Here is a 21,158-nt window from a genome sequence, read left to right on the forward strand (position 1 = left end):
CTCTTTTAATCACACTTTATTTGGAAAATGTTATAATCAAATGATACATTCATACACATGTATTTTGTGTTGCTGCTAAATTCTTACCTAAATATTGAAGCACACAGCAGAATGGATACATAACAAATACTGTTAGAAAACACAGAGAATAAAAATATGTAGCACATTCTCCTCAAGACAGAACAGTCCAAGGGACGGGTGAAAGACACGTCAAAGATTCGTCAAACATTGACAAGAAATCAGTGGTCTGGGATAGTCCAGTACCAGCAGGCGTTCAGAACCATCCAATTTATCTTTCAACATTCCTACCTTTACCTCTCTGTCCTATCCAATAAACAATCAACTGGCCCAGTCTACAACAACAACAAAGACTGACAGGAAATCTGAGGACTCATGTACAGGTAGCCTAGTGGTTAGAGGCAGGTAGCCTAGTGGTTAGAGTGTTGGACTAGTAACCAGAAGGTTGCAAGATTGAATCCCTGAGCTGAATCCCTGAGCTGTAAAAATCTGTCGTTCTGCCCTTGAACAATACAGTTAACCCACTGTTCCTAGGCCTTCATTGAAAATAAGAATTTGTTCTTAACTGACTTGCCTAGTTAAATAAAGGTTAAATAAACTCTCTCCTATTGCTAACTGTTTATACCAGCCTGGTTTGTTTTAAAACAGTCAGTCAGTGACGTCTACAGGACAGATGACCACTGAGAGACTATCAATAATACCAGGGATGAAGAATGGAGCGTTTCTCAGTGAAGGAGCAGAATGTGCTCTTTATTTTTTTAATAGGTCGGGCTTTGACCCCTGGTATCATATAAACACACATAAGACATGGAGGAATGTGGAGAATTGCAGGAAATCAGCTATAAAACAGCTAAAGAAATCTCTGCCCCCATGCAAAATGTGTAGAATTGCAGGAAATCAGCTTTAAAACTGCAACATGTTCTCGTCGCCAACAAGAGGGGTGTGAACAGTTTGCGTGGGGTTGTGAGTTGGGGGGTTGATACTACGCTGATTCTCCATCTGATCCTTTGTCACCTAGGAAATGTGTGTCACCGGTCCGTCTCAAATAGGACTTGAGTATCCCTGGTCTAGAGTCACATCCTCTGTGGAGAGAAACATACATTATTAACACAATGACATCAACATCAGTCGTATAATACACTATGGTAAACACAATGACATCAACATCAGTGGTATAATACACTATGGTAAACACAATGACATCAACAATAGTGGTATAATAAACTACGATAAACACAATGACATCAACATCAGTGGCATAATACACTATGGTAAACACAATGACATCATCATCAGTGGTATAATACACTATGGTAAAGACAATGACATCATGACATCAACATCAGTGGTATAATACACTATGGTAAACACAATGACATCATGACATCAACATCAGTGGTATAATACACTATGGTAAACACAATGACATCATGACATCAACATCAGTGGTATAATACACTATGGTAAACACAATGACATCATGACATCAACATCAGTGGTATAATACACTATGGTAAACACTATGACATCATGACATCAACATCAGTGGTATAATACACTATGGAAAACACAATGACATCATCATCAGGGGTATAATACACTATGGTAAACACAATGACATCATCATCAGTGGGTATAATACACTATGGTAAACACAATGACATCAACATCAGTGGTATAATACACTATGGTAAACACAATGACATCAACAATAGTGGTATAATAAACTACGGTAAACACAATGACATCAACATCAGTGGCATAATACACTATGGTAAACACAATGACATCATGACATCAACATCAGTGGTATAATACACTATGGTAAACACAATGACATCAACATCAGTGGTATAATACACTATGGTAAACACAATGACATCATGACATCAATATCAGTGGTATAATACACTATGGTAAACACAATGACATCATGACATCAACATCAGTGGTATAATACACTATGGTAAACACAATGACATCATGACATCAACATCAGTGGTATAATACACTATGGTAAACACAATGACATCATGACATCAACATCAGTGGTATAATACACTATGGTAAACACAATGACATCATGACATCAACATCAGTGGTATAATACACTATGGTAAACACTATGACATCAACATCAGTGGTATAATACACTATGGTAAACACAATGACATCAACATCAGTGGTATAATACACTATGGTAAACACAATGACATCAACATCAGTGGTATAATACACTATGGTAAACACAATGACATCATGACATCAGTGGGTATAATACACTAAGGTAAACACAATGACATCAACATCAGTGGTATAATACACTATGGTAAACACAATGACATCATGACATCGACATCAGTGGTATAATACACTATGGTAAACACAATGACATCAACAATAGTGGTATAATGCACTATGGTAAACACAATGACATCATGACATCAACATCAGTGGTGTAATACACTATGGTAAACACAATGACATCATGACATCATGACATCAGAGGGTATAATACACTATGGTAAACACAATGACATCATGACATCAACATCAGTGGTATAATACACTATGGTAATCACAATGACATTATCATCATCAGTGGTGTATTACGCTATGGTAAACACAATGACGTCATGACATCAGTGGGTATAATACACTATGGTAAACACAATGACATCATGACATCAACATCAGTGGTATGATACACTATGGTAAACACAATGACATCAACATCAGTGGTATAATACACTATGGTAAACACAATGACATCAACATCAGTGGTACAATACACTATGGTAAACACAATGACATCATCATCAGGGGTATAATACACAATGGTAAACACAATGACATCATCATCAGTGGGTATAATACACTATGGTAAACACAATGACATCAACATCAGTGGTATAATACACTATGGTAAACACAATGACATCATGACATCAACATCAGTGGTATAATACACTATGGTAAACACAATGACATCAACATCAGTGGTATAATACACTATGGTAAACACAATGACGTCAACAATAGTGGTATAATAAACTACGATAAACACAATGACATCAACATCAGTGGCATAATACACTATGGTAAACACAATGACATCATGACATCAACATCAGTGGTATAATACACTATGGTAAACACAATGACATCATGACATCAACATCAGTGGTATAATACACTATGGTAAACACAATGACATCATGACATCAACATCAGTGGTATAATACACTATGGTAAACACTATGACATCATGACATCAACATCAGTGGTATAATACACTATGGAAAACACAATGACATCATCATCAGGGGTATAATACACTATGGTAAACACAATGACATCATCATCAGTGGGTATAATACACTATGGTAAACACAATGACATCAACATCAGTGGCATAATACACTATGGTAAACACAATGACATCATGACATCAACATCAGTGGTATAATACACTATGGTAAACACAATGACATCAACATCAGTGGTATAATACACTATGGTAAACACAATGACATCATGACATCAACATCAGTGGTGTAATACACTATGGTAAACACAATGACATCATGACATCAACATCAGTGGTATAATACACTATGGTAAACACAATGACATCATGACATCAACATCAGTGGTATAATACACTATGGTAAACACAATGACATCAACATCAGTGGTATAATACACTATGGTAAACACAATGACATCAACATCAGTGGTATAATACACTATGGTAAACACAATGACATCATGACATCAGTGGGTATAATACACTATGGTAAACACAATGACATCAACATCAGTGGTATAATACACTATGGTAAACACAATGACATCATGACATCGACATCAGTGGTATAATACACTATGGTAAACACAATGACATCATGATATCAACATCAGGTGTATGATACACTATGGTAAACACAATGACATCAACAATAGTGGTATAATGCACTATGGTAAACACAATGACATCATGACATCAACATCAGTGGTGTAATACACTATGGTAAACACAATGACATCATGACATCATGACATCAGAGGGTATAATACACTATGGTAAACACAATGACATCATGACATCAACATCAGTGGTATAATACACTATGGTAATCACAATGACATTATCATCATCAGTGGTGTATTACGCTATGGTAAACACAATGACGTCATGACATCAGTGGGTATAATACACTATGGTAAACACAATGACATCATGACATCAACATCAGTGGTATGATACACTATGGTAAACACAATGACATCAACATCAGTGGTATAATACACTATGGTAAACACAATGACATCAACATCAGTGGTACAATACACTATGGTAAACACAATGACATCATCATCAGGGGTATAATACACTATGGTAAACACAATGACATCATCATCAGTGGGTATAATACACTATGGTAAACACAATGACATCAACATCAGTGGTATAATACACTATGGTAAACACAATGACATCAACAATAGTGGTATAATAAACTACGATAAACACAATGACATCAACATCAGTGGCATAATACACTATGGTAAACACAATGACATCATGACATCAACATCAGTGGTATGATACACTATGGTAAACACAATGACATCATGACATCAACATCAGTGGTATAATACACTATGGTAAACACAATGACATCAACATCAGGCGTATAATACACTATGGTAAACACAATGACATCAACAATAGTGGTATAATAAACTACGATAAACACAATGACATCAACATCAGTGGCATAATACACTATGGTAAACACAATGACATCATGACATCAACATCAGTGGTATAATACACTATGGTAAACACAATGACATCATGACATCAACATCAGTGGTATAATACACTATGGTAAACACAATGACATCAACATCAGTGGTATAATACACTATGGTAAACACAATGACATCAACAATAGTGGTATAATAAACTACGATAAACACAATGACATCAACATCAGTGGCATAATACACTATGGTAAACACAATGACATCATGACATCAACATCAGTGGTATAATACACTATGGTAAACACAATGACATCATGACATCAACATCAGTGGTATAATACACTATGGTAAACACAATGACATCGTGACATCAACATCAGTGGTATAATACACTATGGTAAACACAATGACATCATGACATCAACATCAGTGGTATAATACACTATGGTAAACACTATGACATCATGACATCAACATCAGTGGTATAATACACTATGGAAAACACAATGACATCATCATCAGGGGTATAATACACTATGGTAAACACAATGACATCATCATCAGTGGGTATAATACACTATGGTAAACACAATGACATCAACATCAGTGGTATAATACACTATGGTAAACACAATGACATCATGACATCAACATCAGTGGTATAATACACTATGGTAAACACAATGACATCAACATCAGTGGTATAATACACTATGGTAAACACAATGACATCAACAATAGTGGTATAATAAACTACGATAAACACAATGACATCAACATCAGTGGCATAATACACTATGGTAAACACAATGACATCATGACATCAACATCAGTGGTATAATACACTATGGTAAACACAATGACATCATGACATCAACATCAGTGGTATAATACACTATGGTAAACACAATGACATCATGACATCAACATCAGTGGTATAATACACTATGGTAAACACAATGACATCATGACATCAACATCAGTGGTATAATACACTATGGTAAACACAATGACATCATGACATCAACATCAGTGGTATAATACACTATGGTAAACACTATGACATCATGACATCAACATCAGTGGTATAATACACTATGGAAAACACAATGACATCATCATCAGGGGTATAATACACTATGGTAAACACAATGACATCATCATCAGTGGGTATAATACACTATGGTAAACACAATGACATCAACATCAGTGGTATAATACACTATGGTAAACACAATGACATCATGACATCAACATCAGCGGTATAATACACTATGGTAAACACAATGACATCAACATCAGTGGTATAATACACTATGGTAAACACAATGACATCAACAATAGTGGTATAATAAACTACGGTAAACACAATGACATCAACATCAGTGGCATAATACACTATGGTAAACACAATGACATCATGACATCAACATCAGTGGTATAATACACTATGGTAAACACAATGACATCAACATCAGTGGTATAATACACTGTGGTAAACACAATGACATCATGACATCAACATCAGTGGTGTAATACACTATGGTAAACACAATGACATCATGACATCAACATCAGTGGTATAATACACTATGGTAAACACAATGACATCATGACATCAACATCAGTGGTATAATACACTATGGTAAACACAATGACATCAACATCAGTGGTATAATACACTATGGTAAACACAATGACATCAACATCAGTGGTATAATACACTATGGTAAACACAATGACATCAACATCAGTGGTATAATACACTATGGTAAACACAATGACATCATGACATCGACATCAGTGGTATAATACACTATTGTAAACACAATGACATCATGATATCAACATCAGGTGTATGATACACTATGGTAAACACAATGACATCAACAATAGTGGTATAATGCACTATGGTAAACACAATGACATCATGACATCAACATCAGTGGTGTAATACACTATGGTAAACACAATGACATCATGACATCATGACATCAGAGGGTATAATACACTATGGTAAACACAATGACATCATGACATCAACATCAGTGGTATAATACACTATGGTAATCACAATGACATTATCATCATCAGTGGTGTATTACGCTATGGTAAACACAATGACGTCATGACATCAGTGGGTATAATACACTATGGTAAACACAATGACATCATGACATCAACATCAGTGGTATGATACACTATGGTAAACACAATGACATCAACATCAGTGGTATAATACACTATGGTAAACACAATGACATCAACATCAGTGGTACAATACACTATGGTAAACACAATGACATCATCATCAGGGGTATAATACACTATGGTAAACACAATGACATCATCATCAGTGGGTATAATACACTATGGTAAACACAATGACATCAACATCAGTGGTATAATACACTATGGTAAACACAATGACATCAACAATAGTGGTATAATAAACTACGATAAACACAATGACATCAACATCAGTGGCATAATACACTATGGTAAACACAATGACATCATGACATCAACATCAGTGGTATGATACACTATGGTAAACACAATGACATCATGACATCAACATCAGTGGTATAATACACTATGGTAAACACAATGACATCAACATCAGTGGTATAATACACTATGGTAAACACAATGACATCAACAATAGTGGTATAATAAACTACGATAAACACAATGACATCAACATCAGTGGCATAATACACTATGGTAAACACAATGACATCATGACATCAACATCAGTGGTATAATACACTATGGTAAACACAATGACATCATGACATCAACATCAGTGGTATAATACACTATGGTAAACACAATGACATCAACATCAGTGGTATAATACACTATGGTAAACACAATGACATCAACAATAGTGGTATAATAAACTACGATAAACACAATGACATCAACATCAGTGGCATAATACACTATGGTAAACACAATGACATCATGACATCAACATCAGTGGTATAATACACTATGGTAAACACAATGACATCATGACATCAACATCAGTGGTATAATACACTATGGTAAACACAATGACATCATGACATCAACATCAGTGGTATAATACACTATGGTAAACACTATGACATCATGACATCAACATCTGTGGTATAATACACTATGGTAAACACTATGACATCATGACATCAACATCAGTGGTATAATACACTATGGAAAACACAATGACATCATCATCAGGGGTATAATACACTATGGTAAACACAATGACATCATCATCAGTGGGTATAATACACTATGGTAAACACAATGACATCAACATCAGTGGTATAATACACTATGGTAAACACAATGACATCATGACATCAACATCAGTGGTATAATACACTATGGTAAACACAATGACATCAACATCAGTGGTATAATACACTATGGTAAACACAATGACATCAACAATAGTGGTATAATAAACTACGGTAAACACAATGACATCAACATCAGTGGCATAATACACTATGGTAAACACAATGACATCATGACATCAACATCAGTGGTATAATACACTATGGTAAACACAATGACATCAACATCAGTGGTATAATACACTATGGTAAACACAATGACATCATGACATCAGTGGGTATAATACACTATGGTAAACACAATGACATCAACAATAGTGGTATAATAAACTACGGTAAACACAATGACATCAACATCAGTGGCATAATACACTATGGTAAACACAATGACATCATGACATCAACATCAGTGGTGTAATACACTATGGTAAACACAATGACATCAACATCAGTGGTATAATACACTATGGTAAACACAATGACATCATGACATCAACATCAGTGGTATAATACACTATGGTAAACACAATGACATCATGACATCAACATCAGTGGTATAATACACTATGGTAAACACAATGACATCATGACATCAACATCAGTGGTATAATACACTATGGTAAACACAATGACATCAACATCAGTGGTATAATACACTATGGTAAACACAATGACATCATGACATCAACATCAGTGGTATAATACACTATGGTAAACACAATGACATCAACATCAGTGGTATAATACACTATGGTAAACACAATGACATCAACATCAGTGGTATAATACACTATGGTAAACACAATGACATCATGACATCAGTGGGTATAATACACTATGGTAAACACAATGACATCAACATCAGTGGTATAATACACTATGGTAAACACAATGACATCATGACATCGACATCAGTGGTATAATACACTATGGTAAACACAATGACATCATGATATCAACATCAGGTGTATGATACACTATGGTAAACACAATGACATCAACAATAGTGGTATAATGCACTATGGTAAACACAATGACATCATGACATCAACATCAGTGGTGTAATACACTATGGTAAACACAATGACATCATGACATCATGACATCAGAGGGTATAATACACTATGGTAAACACAATGACATCATGACATCAACATCAGTGGTATAATACACTATGGTAATCACAATGACATTATCATCATCAGTGGTGTATTACGCTATGGTAAACACAATGACGTCATGACATCAGTGGGTATAATACACTATGGTAAACACAATGACATCATGACATCAACATCAGTGGTATGATACACTATGGTAAACACAATGACATCATGACATCAACATCAGTGGTATAATACACTATGGTAAACACAATGACATCAACATCAGGCGTATAATACACTATGGTAAACACAATGACATCAACAATAGTGGTATAATAAACTACGATAAACACAATGACATCAACATCAGTGGCATAATACACTATGGTAAACACAATGACATCATGACATCAACATCAGTGGTATAATACACTATGGTAAACACAATGACATCATGACATCAACATCAGTGGTATAATACACTATGGTAAACACAATGACATCAACATCAGTGGTATAATACACTATGGTAAACACAATGACATCAACAATAGTGGTATAATAAACTACGATAAACACAATGACATCAACATCAGTGGCATAATACACTATGGTAAACACAATGACATCATGACATCAACATCAGTGGTATAATACACTATGGTAAACACAATGACATCATGACATCAACATCAGTGGTATAATACACTATGGTAAACACAATGACATCGTGACATCAACATCAGTGGTATAATACACTATGGTAAACACAATGACATCATGACATCAACATCAGTGGTATAATACACTATGGTAAACACTATGACATCATGACATCAACATCAGTGGTATAATACACTATGGAAAACACAATGACATCATCATCAGGGGTATAATACACTATGGTAAACACAATGACATCATCATCAGTGGGTATAATACACTATGGTAAACACAATGACATCAACATCAGTGGTATAATACACTATGGTAAACACAATGACATCATGACATCAACATCAGTGGTATAATACACTATGGTAAACACAATGACATCAACATCAGTGGTATAATACACTATGGTAAACACAATGACATCAACAATAGTGGTATAATAAACTACGATAAACACAATGACATCAACATCAGTGGCATAATACACTATGGTAAACACAATGACATCATGACATCAACATCAGTGGTATAATACACTATGGTAAACACAATGACATCATGACATCAACATCAGTGGTATAATACACTATGGTAAACACAATGACATCATGACATCAACATCAGTGGTATAATACACTATGGTAAACACAATGACATCATGACATCAACATCAGTGGTATAATACACTATGGTAAACACAATGACATCATGACATCAACATCAGTGGTATAATACACTATGGTAAACACTATGACATCATGACATCAACATCAGTGGTATAATACACTATGGAAAACACAATGACATCATCATCAGGGGTATAATACACTATGGTAAACACAATGACATCATCATCAGTGGGTATAATACACTATGGTAAACACAATGACATCAACATCAGTGGTATAATACACTATGGTAAACACAATGACATCATGACATCAACATCAGCGGTATAATACACTATGGTAAACACAATGACATCAACATCAGTGGTATAATACACTATGGTAAACACAATGACATCAACAATAGTGGTATAATAAACTACGGTAAACACAATGACATCAACATCAGTGGCATAATACACTATGGTAAACACAATGACATCATGACATCAACATCAGTGGTATAATACACTATGGTAAACACAATGACATCAACATCAGTGGTATAATACACTGTGGTAAACACAATGACATCATGACATCAACATCAGTGGTGTAATACACTATGGTAAACACAATGACATCATGACATCAACATCAGTGGTATAATACACTATGGTAAACACAATGACATCATGACATCAACATCAGTGGTATAATACACTATGGTAAACACAATGACATCAACATCAGTGGTATAATACACTATGGTAAACACAATGACATCAACATCAGTGGTATAATACACTATGGTAAACACAATGACATCAACATCAGTGGTATAATACACTATGGTAAACACAATGACATCATGACATCGACATCAGTGGTATAATACACTATTGTAAACACAATGACATCATGATATCAACATCAGGTGTATGATACACTATGGTAAACACAATGACATCAACAATAGTGGTATAATGCACTATGGTAAACACAATGACATCATGACATCAACATCAGTGGTGTAATACACTATGGTAAACACAATGACATCATGACATCATGACATCAGAGGGTATAATACACTATGGTAAACACAATGACATCATGACATCAACATCAGTGGTATAATACACTATGGTAATCACAATGACATTATCATCATCAGTGGTGTATTACGCTATGGTAAACACAATGACGTCATGACATCAGTGGGTATAATACACTATGGTAAACACAATGACATCATGACATCAACATCAGTGGTATGATACACTATGGTAAACACAATGACATCAACATCAGTGGTATAATACACTATGGTAAACACAATGACATCAACATCAGTGGTACAATACACTATGGTAAACACAATGACATCATCATCAGGGGTATAATACACTATGGTAAACACAATGACATCATCATCAGTGGGTATAATACACTATGGTAAACACAATGACATCAACATCAGTGGTATAATACACTATGGTAAACACAATGACATCATGACATCAACATCAGTGGTATGATACACTATGGTAAACACAATGACATCATCATCAGGGGTATAATACACTATGGTAAACACAATGACATCAACAATAGTGGTATAATAAACTACGATAAACACAATGACATCAACATCAGTGGCATAATACACTATGGTAAACACAATGACATCATGACATCAACATCAGTGGTATGATACACTATGGTAAACACAATGACATCATGACATCAACATCAGTGGTATAATACACTATGGTAAACACAATGACATCAACATCAGTGGTATAATACACTATGGTAAACACAATGACATCAACAATAGTGGTATAATAAACTACGATAAACACAATGACATCAACATCAGTGGCATAATACACTATGGTAAACACAATGACATCATGACATCAACATCAGTGGTATAATACACTATGTTAAACACAATGACATCATGACATCAACATCAGTGGTATAATACACTATGGTAAACACAATGACATCATGACATCAACATCAGTGGTATAATACACTATGGTAAACACTATGACATCATGACATCAACATCTGTGGTATAATACACTATGGTAAACACTATGACATCATGACATCAACATCAGTGGTATAATACACTATGGAAAACACAATGACATCATCATCAGGGGTATAATACACTATGGTAAACACAATGACATCATCATCAGTGGGTATAATACACTATGGTAAACACAATGACATCAACATCAGTGGTATAATACACTATGGTAAACACAATGACATCATGACATCAACATCAGTGGTATAATACACTATGGTAAACACAATGACATCAACATCAGTGGTATAATACACTATGGTAAACACAATGACATCAACAATAGTGGTATAATAAACTACGGTAAACACAATGACATCAACATCAGTGGCATAATACACTATGGTAAACACAATGACATCATGACATCAACATCAGTGGTATAATACACTATGGTAAACACAATGACATCAACATCAGTGGTATAATACACTATGGTAAACACAATGACATCATGACATCAGTGGGTATAATACACTATGGTAAACACAATGACATCAACAATAGTGGTATAATAAACTACGGTAAACACAATGACATCAACATCAGTGGCATAATACACTATGGTAAACACAATGACATCATGACATCAACATCAGTGGTATAATACACTATGGTAAACACAATGACATCAACATCAGTGGTATAATACACTATGGTAAACACAATGACATCATGACATCAACATCAGTGGTATAATACACTATGGTAAACACAATGACATCATGACATCAACATCAGTGGTATAATACACTATGGTAAACACAATGACATCATGACATCAACATCAGTGGTATAATACACTATGGTAAACACAATGACATCAACATCAGTGGTATAATACACTATGGTAAACACAATGACATCAACAATAGTGGTATAATAAACTACGATAAACACAATGACATCAACATCAGTGGCATAATACACTATGGTAAACACAATGACATCATGACATCAACATCAGTGGTATAATACACTATGGTAAACACAATGACATCATGACATCAACATCAGTGGTATAATACACTATGGTAATCACAATGACATTATCATCATCAGTGGTGTATTACGGTATGGTAAACACAATGACGTCATGACATCAGTGGGTATAATACACTAAGGTAAACACAATGACATCATCATCAGTGGTATAATACACTATGGTAAACACAATGACATCATGACATCAACATCAGTGGTATGATACACTATGGTAAACACAATGACATCAACATCAGTGGTATAATACACTATGGTAAACACAATGACATCAACATCAGTGGTATAATACACTATGGTAAACACAATGACATCATCATCAGGGGTATAATACACTATGGTAAACACAATGACATCATCATCAGGGGTATAATACACTATGGTAAACACAATGACATCATGACATCATCATCAGTGGGTATAATACACTATGGTAAACACAATGACATCAACATCAGTGGTACAATACACTATGGTAAACACAATGACATCAACATCAGTGCTACAATACACTATGGTAAACACAATGACATCATGACATCAGTGGGTATAATACACTATGGTAAACACAATGACATCAACATCAGTGGTATAATACACTATGGTAAACACAATGACATCAACATCAGTGGTATAAAACACTATGGTAAACACAATGACATCAACATCAGTGGTATAATACACTATGGTAAACACAATGACATCAACATCAGTGGTATAATACACTATGGTAAACACAATGACATCATGACATCAACATCAGTGGTATAATACACTATGGTAAACACAATGACATCATGACATCAGTGGGTATTTTTTATACAAGTGCAGGACAACATGTTACTGTATTGATATCTGACACATCATGCTTCACTATTAGTGGTCCATGTGTGACTGAGTTAGAGATAACAGGACATCATATAGCACTTTTCATTAAGTCATATGACTGAGGTAGTATCAATGTCATGTGTATAGGTGGCAGGTAAGTCAGGCGCAGGAGAATCGAACTTGGTATAAATGGAGTAGTTTAATAACGTAAAATAAAACTCCAAAACCAAAGTACATAATAAATAAAAGAGGGTACAAGAACCCGTTGCGCACCAATACATGAATCCTCTGACAAGGACATGTGTGTCCATCCCACTCCGCCATTCATTGATTTATTAAGCAAAAAGCACAAAATAACTACTTCTCTAACATCGTTTAAGCTACAAACTATAAAACGTGAAACTAGTATTCACTGTAAATGCAATAATGCAACTTTTGACAAATCTGATACTTTGACCACTTTGCAACAACTTAGACAGAGTTAGGGTTTACATCTTTGTTTACTTCTCTGCTCCTCAAATCTGGCATTTGAACCAAAAATGATTAGCATATATATACAGTGCCTTGCGAAAGTATTCGGCCCCCTTGAACTTTGCGACCTTTTGCCACATTTCAGGCTTCAAACATAAAGATATAAAACTGTATTTTTTTGTGAAGAATCAACAACAAGTGGGACACAATCATGAAGTAGAACGACATTTATTGGATATTTCAAACTTTTTTAACAAATCAAAAACTGAAAAATTGGGCGTGCAAAATTATTCAGCCCCTTTACTTTCAGTGCAGCAAACTCTCTCCAGAAGTTCAGTGAGGATCTCTGAATGACCCAATGTTGACCTAAATGACTAATGATGATAAATACAATCCACCTGTGTGTAATCAAGTCTCCGTATAAATGCACCTGCACTGTGATAGTCTCAGAGGTCCGTTAAAAGCGCAGAGAGCATCATGAAGAACAAGGAACACACCAGGCAGGTCCGAGATACTGTTGTGAAGAAGTTTAAAGCCGGATTTGGATACAAAAGATTTCCCAAGCTTTAAACATCCCAAGGAGCACTGTGCAAGCGATAATATTGAAATGGAAGGAGTATCAGACCACTGCAAATCTACCAAGACCTGGCCGTCCCTCTAAACTTTCAGCTCATACAAGGAGAAGACTGATCAGAGATGCAGCCAAGAGGCCCATGATCACTCTGGATGAACTGCAGAGATCTACAGCTGAGGTGGGAGACTCTGTCCATAGGACAACAATCAGTCATATATTGCACAAATCTGGCCTTTATGGAAGAGTGGCAAGAAGAAAGCCATTTCTTAAAGATATCCATAAAAAGTGTCGTTTAAAGTTTGCCACAAGCCACCTGGGAGACACACCAAACATGTGGAAGAAGGTGCTCTGGTCAGATGAAACCAAAATTGAACTTTTTGGCAACAATGCAAAACGTTATGTTTGGCGTAAAAGCAACACAGCTGAACACACCATCCCCACTGTCAAACATGGTGGTGGCAGCATCATGGTTTGGGCCTGCTTTTCTTCAGCAGGGACAGGGAAGATGGTTAAAATTGATGGGAAGATGGATGGAGCCAAATACAGGACCATTCTGGAAGAAAACCTGATGGAGTCTGCAAAAGACCTGAGACTGGGACGGAGATTTGTCTTCCAACAAGACAATGATCCAAAACATAAAGCAAAATCTACAATGGAATGGTTCAAAAATAAACATATCCAGGTGTTAGAATGGCCAAGTCAAAGTCCAGACCTGAATCCAATCGAGAATCTGTGGAAAGAACTGAAAACTGCTGTTCACAAATGCTCTCCATCCAACCTCACTGAGCTCGAGCTGTTTTGCAAGGAGGAATGGGAAAACATTTCAGAGACATACCCCAAGCGACTTACAGCTGTAATCGCAGCAAAAGGTGGCGCTACAAAGAATTAACTTAAGGGGGCTGAATAATTTTACACGCCCAATTTTTCAGTTTTTGATTTGTTAAAAGAGTTTGAAATATCCAATAAATGTCATTCCACTTCATGATTGTGTCCCACTTGTTGTTGATTCTTCACAAAAAAAATACAGTTTTATATCTTTATGTTTGAAGCCTGAAATGTGGCAAAAGGTCGCAAAGTTCAAGGGGGCCGAATACTTTCGCAAGGCACTGTATATATATATATATATATATATATATGTTATGGTGAGTGAATGAGGACCCAAAAGCGAACTAACTTAAACAGAGCTTCTTTAATAACCAAACATAGGTAGGCTCAGATAGACCGGCAGATTCCGACAGGACAGGACAAGGTTACAGCAAACATGACGATAGTCTGGCTCAGGCATGAAACACAACAAACAAGAATCCGACAAGGACAGGAACAGAAACAGAGAGAGATATAGGGACCTAATCAGAGGGAAAAAGGGAACAGGTGGGAAACGGGGTGAATGGGTAGTCAGAGGAGACAAGGAACAGCTGGGGGAAAGCGGGGGAGAAAAGGTAACCTAACAACGACCAGCAGAGGGAGACAGGGTGAAGGGAAAGGACAGAGACAAGACACAACATGACAGTACATGACAGTACCCCCCCACTCACCGAGCGCCTCCTGGCGCACTCGAGGAGGAAACCTGGCGGCAACGGAGGAAATCCTCGATCAGCGCACGGTCCAGCACGTCCCGAGAGGGAACCCAACTCCTCTCCTCAGGACCGTACCCCTCCCAATCTACGAGGTACTGGTGACCACGGCCCCGAGGACGCATGTCCAAAATTCTACGGACCCTGTAGATGGGTGCGCCCTCGACAAGGATGGGGGGGGGGGGGGAAGACGAGCGGGGGCGCGAAGGACGGGCTTGATGCAGGAGACATGGAAGACTGGGTGGACGCGACGAAGGTATCGCGGAAGAAGAAGTCGAACTGCGACAGGATTAATGACCCGAGAAATACGGAACGGACCAATGAACCGCGGGGTCAACTTGCGAGAAGCCGTCTTAAGGGGAAGGTTCTGAGTGGAGAGCCAAACTCTCTGACCGCGACAATATCTAGGACTCTTAGTTCTACGCTTATTAGCAGCCCTCACAGTCTGCGTCCTATAACGGCAAAGTGCAGACCTGACCCTCTTCCAGGTGCGCTCGCAACGTTGGACAAAAGCCTGAGCGGAGGGGACGCTGGACTCGGCGAACTGAGATGAGAACAGCGGAGGCTGGTACCCGAGGCTACTCTGAAAAGGAGATAGCCCGGTCGCAGACGAAGGAAGCGAGTTGTGGGCGTATTCTGCCCAGGGGAGCTGTTCTGACCAAGACGCAGGGTTACGAAAAGAAAGACTGCGTAAGATGCGACCAATAGTCTGATTGGCCCGTTCTGCTTGACCGTTAGACTGGGGGTGAAAGCCGGAAGAGAGACTGACGGAAGCCCCAATCAAACGGCAAAACTCCCTCCAAAATTGAGACGTGAATTGCGGACCTCTGTCCGAAACGACGTCTGACGGAAGGCCATGAATTCTGAAAACATTCTCGATGATGATTTGTGCCGTCTCTTTAGCAGAAGGAAGCTTAGCAAGGGGAATGAAATGAGCCGCCTTAGAGAACCTATCGACAACCGTAAGAATAACAGTCTTCCCCGCTGACGAAGGCAGTCCGGTGACAAAATCTAAGGCGATGTGAGACCACGGTCGAGAGGGAATAGGAAGCGGCCTGAGACGGCCGGCAGGAGGAGAGTTACCGGACTTAGTCTGCGCGCAGACCGAACAAGCAGCCACGAAACGACGCGTGTCGTGCTCCCGGGTGGGCCACCAAAAACGCTGGCGAATGGAAGCAAGCGTACCCCGAACGCCAGGGTGGCCGGCTAACTTGGCAGAGTGAGCCCACTGAAGAACGGACAGACGAGTAGGAACGGGAACGAAAAGAAGGTTCCTAGGACAAGCGCGCGGCGACGGAGTGTGAGTGAACGCTTGTTTTACCTGCCTCTCAATTCCCCAGACAGTCAACCCGACAACACGCCCCTCAGGGAGAATCCCCTCGGGGTCAGTGGAGGCTACTGAAGAACTGAAGAGACGAGACAAAGCATCAGGCTTGGTGTTCTTAGAGCCCGGACGATAAGAAATCACGAACTCGAAACGAGCGAAAAACAGCGCCCAACGCGCCTGACGCGCATTAAGTCGTTTGGCAGAACGGATGTACTCAAGGTTCCTATGGTCAGTCCAAACGACAAAAGGAACGGTCGCCCCCTCCAACCACTGTCGCCATTCGCCTAGGGCTAACCGGATGGCGAGCAGTTCGCGGTTACCCACATCATAGTTACGTTCCGAAGGCGACAGGCAATGAGAAAAATACGCGCATGGGTGGACCTTGTCGTCAGAGAGGGAGCGCTGAGAAAGGATGGCTCCCACGCCCACCTCTGACGCGTCAACCTCGACAACGAACTGTCTAGAGACGTCAGGTGTAACAAGGATAGGAGCGGATGTAAAACGATTCTTGAGGAGATCAAAAGCTCCCTGGGCGGAAACGGACCACTTAAAGCACGTCTTGACAGAAGTAAGGGCTGTGAGAGGAGCTGCCACCTGACCGAAATTACGGATGAAACGACGATAGAAGTTCGCGAAGCCGAGAAAGCGCTGCAGCTCGACGCGTGACTTAGGGACGGGCCAATCAATGACAGCTTGGACCTTAGCGGGATCCATCTTAATGCCTTCAGCGGAAATAACAGAACCGAGAAATGTGACGGAGGAGGCATGAAAAGTGCACTTCTCAGCCTTCACAAAAAGACAATTCTCTAAAAGGCGCTGGAGGACACGTCGAACGTGCTGAACATGAATCTGGAGTGACGGTGAAAAAATCAGGATATCGTCAAGGTAAACGAAAACAAAGATGTTCAGCATGTCTCTCAGGACATCATTGACTAATGCCTGAAAGACAGCTGGAGCGTTAGCGAGGCCGAAAGGAAGAACCCGGTATTCAAAGTGCCCTAACGGAGTGTTAAACGCCGTCTTCCACTCGTCCCCCTCCCTGATGCGCACGAGATGGTAAGCGTTACGAAGGTCCAACTTAGTGAAAAACCTGGCTCCCTGCAGGATCTCGAAGGCTGAAGACATAAGAGGAAGCGGATAACGATTCTTCACTGTTATGTCATTCAGCCCTCGATAATCTATGCAGGGGCGCAGAGACCCGTCCTTCTTCTTGACAAAAAAAAACCCCGCTCCGGCGGGAGAGGAGGAGGGGACTATGGTACCGGCGTCAAGAGCTACAGACAAATAATCTTCGAGAGCCTTACGTTCGGGAGCCGACAGAGAGTATAGTCTACCCCGGGGGGGGGGGGTGGTTCCCGGAAGGAGATCAATACTACAATCATACGACCGGTGTGGAGGAAGAGAGGTGGCCCTGGACCGACTGAACACCGTGCGCAGATCGTGATATTCCTCCGGCACCCCTGTCAAATCACCAGGCTCCTCCTGTGAAGAAGAGACAGAGGAAACAGGAGGGATAGCAGACATTAAACATTTCACATGACAAGAGACGTTCCAGGAGAGGATAGAATTACTAGACCAATTAATGGAAGGATTATGACAAACTAGCCAGGGATGGCCCAAAACAACAGGTGTAAAAGGTGAACGAAAAATTTAAAAAGAAATGGTTTCACTATGATTACCAGAAACAGTGAGGGTTAAAGGTAGCGTCTCACGCTGAATCCTGGGGAGAGGACTACCATCCAGGGCGAACAAGGCCGTGGGCTCCTTTAACTGTCTGAGAGGAATGTCATGTTCCCGAGCCCAGGTCTCGTCCATAAAACAGCCCTCCGCCCCAGAGTCTATTAAGGCACTGCAGGAAGCTGACGAACCGGTCCAGCGTAGATGGACCGACAAGGTAGTGCAGGATCTTGAAGGAGAGACAGGAGTAGTAGCGCTCACCAGTAGCCCTCCGCTTACTGACGAGCTCTGGCCTTTTACTGGACATGAAGTGACAAAATGACCAGCGGAACCGCAATAGAGACAGAGGCGGTTGGTGATTCTCCGTTCCCTCTCCTTAGTCGAGATGCGGATACCTCCCAGCTGCATGGGCTCAGCACCCGAGCCGGCAGAGGAAGATGGTAGTGATGCGGAGAGGGAGGCGACGGAGAGCGCGAGCTCCTTTCCACGAGCTCGGTGACGAAGATCAACCCGTCGCTCAATGCGAATAGCGAGTTCAATCAAGGAATCCACGCTGGAAGGAACCTCCCGGGAGAGAATCTCATCCTTTACCTCTGCGTGGAAACCCTCCAGAAGACGAGCGAGCAAGGCCGGCTCGTTCCAGCCACTGGAGACAGCAAGAGTGCGAAACTCAATAGAGTAGTCTGTTATGGATCGATTGCCTTGACATAGGGAAGACAGGGCCCTGGAAGCCTCCTCCCCAAAAACAGATCGATCAAAAACCCGTATCATCTCCTCCTTAAAGTCCTGATACTGGTTAGTACACTCAGCCCTTGCCTCCCAGATTGCCGTGCCCCACTCACGAGCCCGTCCAATAAGGAGAGATATGACGTAGGCGACACGAGCAGTGCTCCTGGAGTAAGTGTTGGGCTGGAGAGAAAACACAATATCACACTGGGTGAGGAACGAGCGGCATTCAGTGGGCTCCCCAGAGTAACACGGCGGGTTATTGATTCTGGGCTCCGGAGATTCGAAAGCCCTGGAAGTGGCCGGTGGATCGAGGCGGAGATGGTGAACCTGTTC

The 21,158-nt window shown here is 39.2% G+C and overlaps 1 protein-coding gene across 4 annotated transcripts in view; it reads right to left on the reverse strand.

The window, feature by feature from the left end:
• LOC118966040 (butyrophilin subfamily 2 member A1-like) overlaps positions 1-21,158 on the reverse strand; it is a 47,846-nt gene continuing 26,688 nt past the window's right edge. For 3 of the 4 annotated variants that reach the window (XM_036987937.1, XM_036987922.1, XM_036987939.1), the window contains one exon: positions 1-1,100. The gene's annotated coding sequence lies outside the window, so the exon portion shown is untranslated. The remainder of the gene's footprint in view (positions 1,101-21,158) is intronic. The other variant, XM_036987927.1, reaches the window with a different exon arrangement.

The sequence above is a fragment of the Oncorhynchus mykiss genome, chromosome 1 (assembly GCF_013265735.2).
Source record: "Oncorhynchus mykiss isolate Arlee chromosome 1, USDA_OmykA_1.1, whole genome shotgun sequence".
Lineage (NCBI taxonomy): Eukaryota > Metazoa > Chordata > Actinopteri > Salmoniformes > Salmonidae > Oncorhynchus > Oncorhynchus mykiss.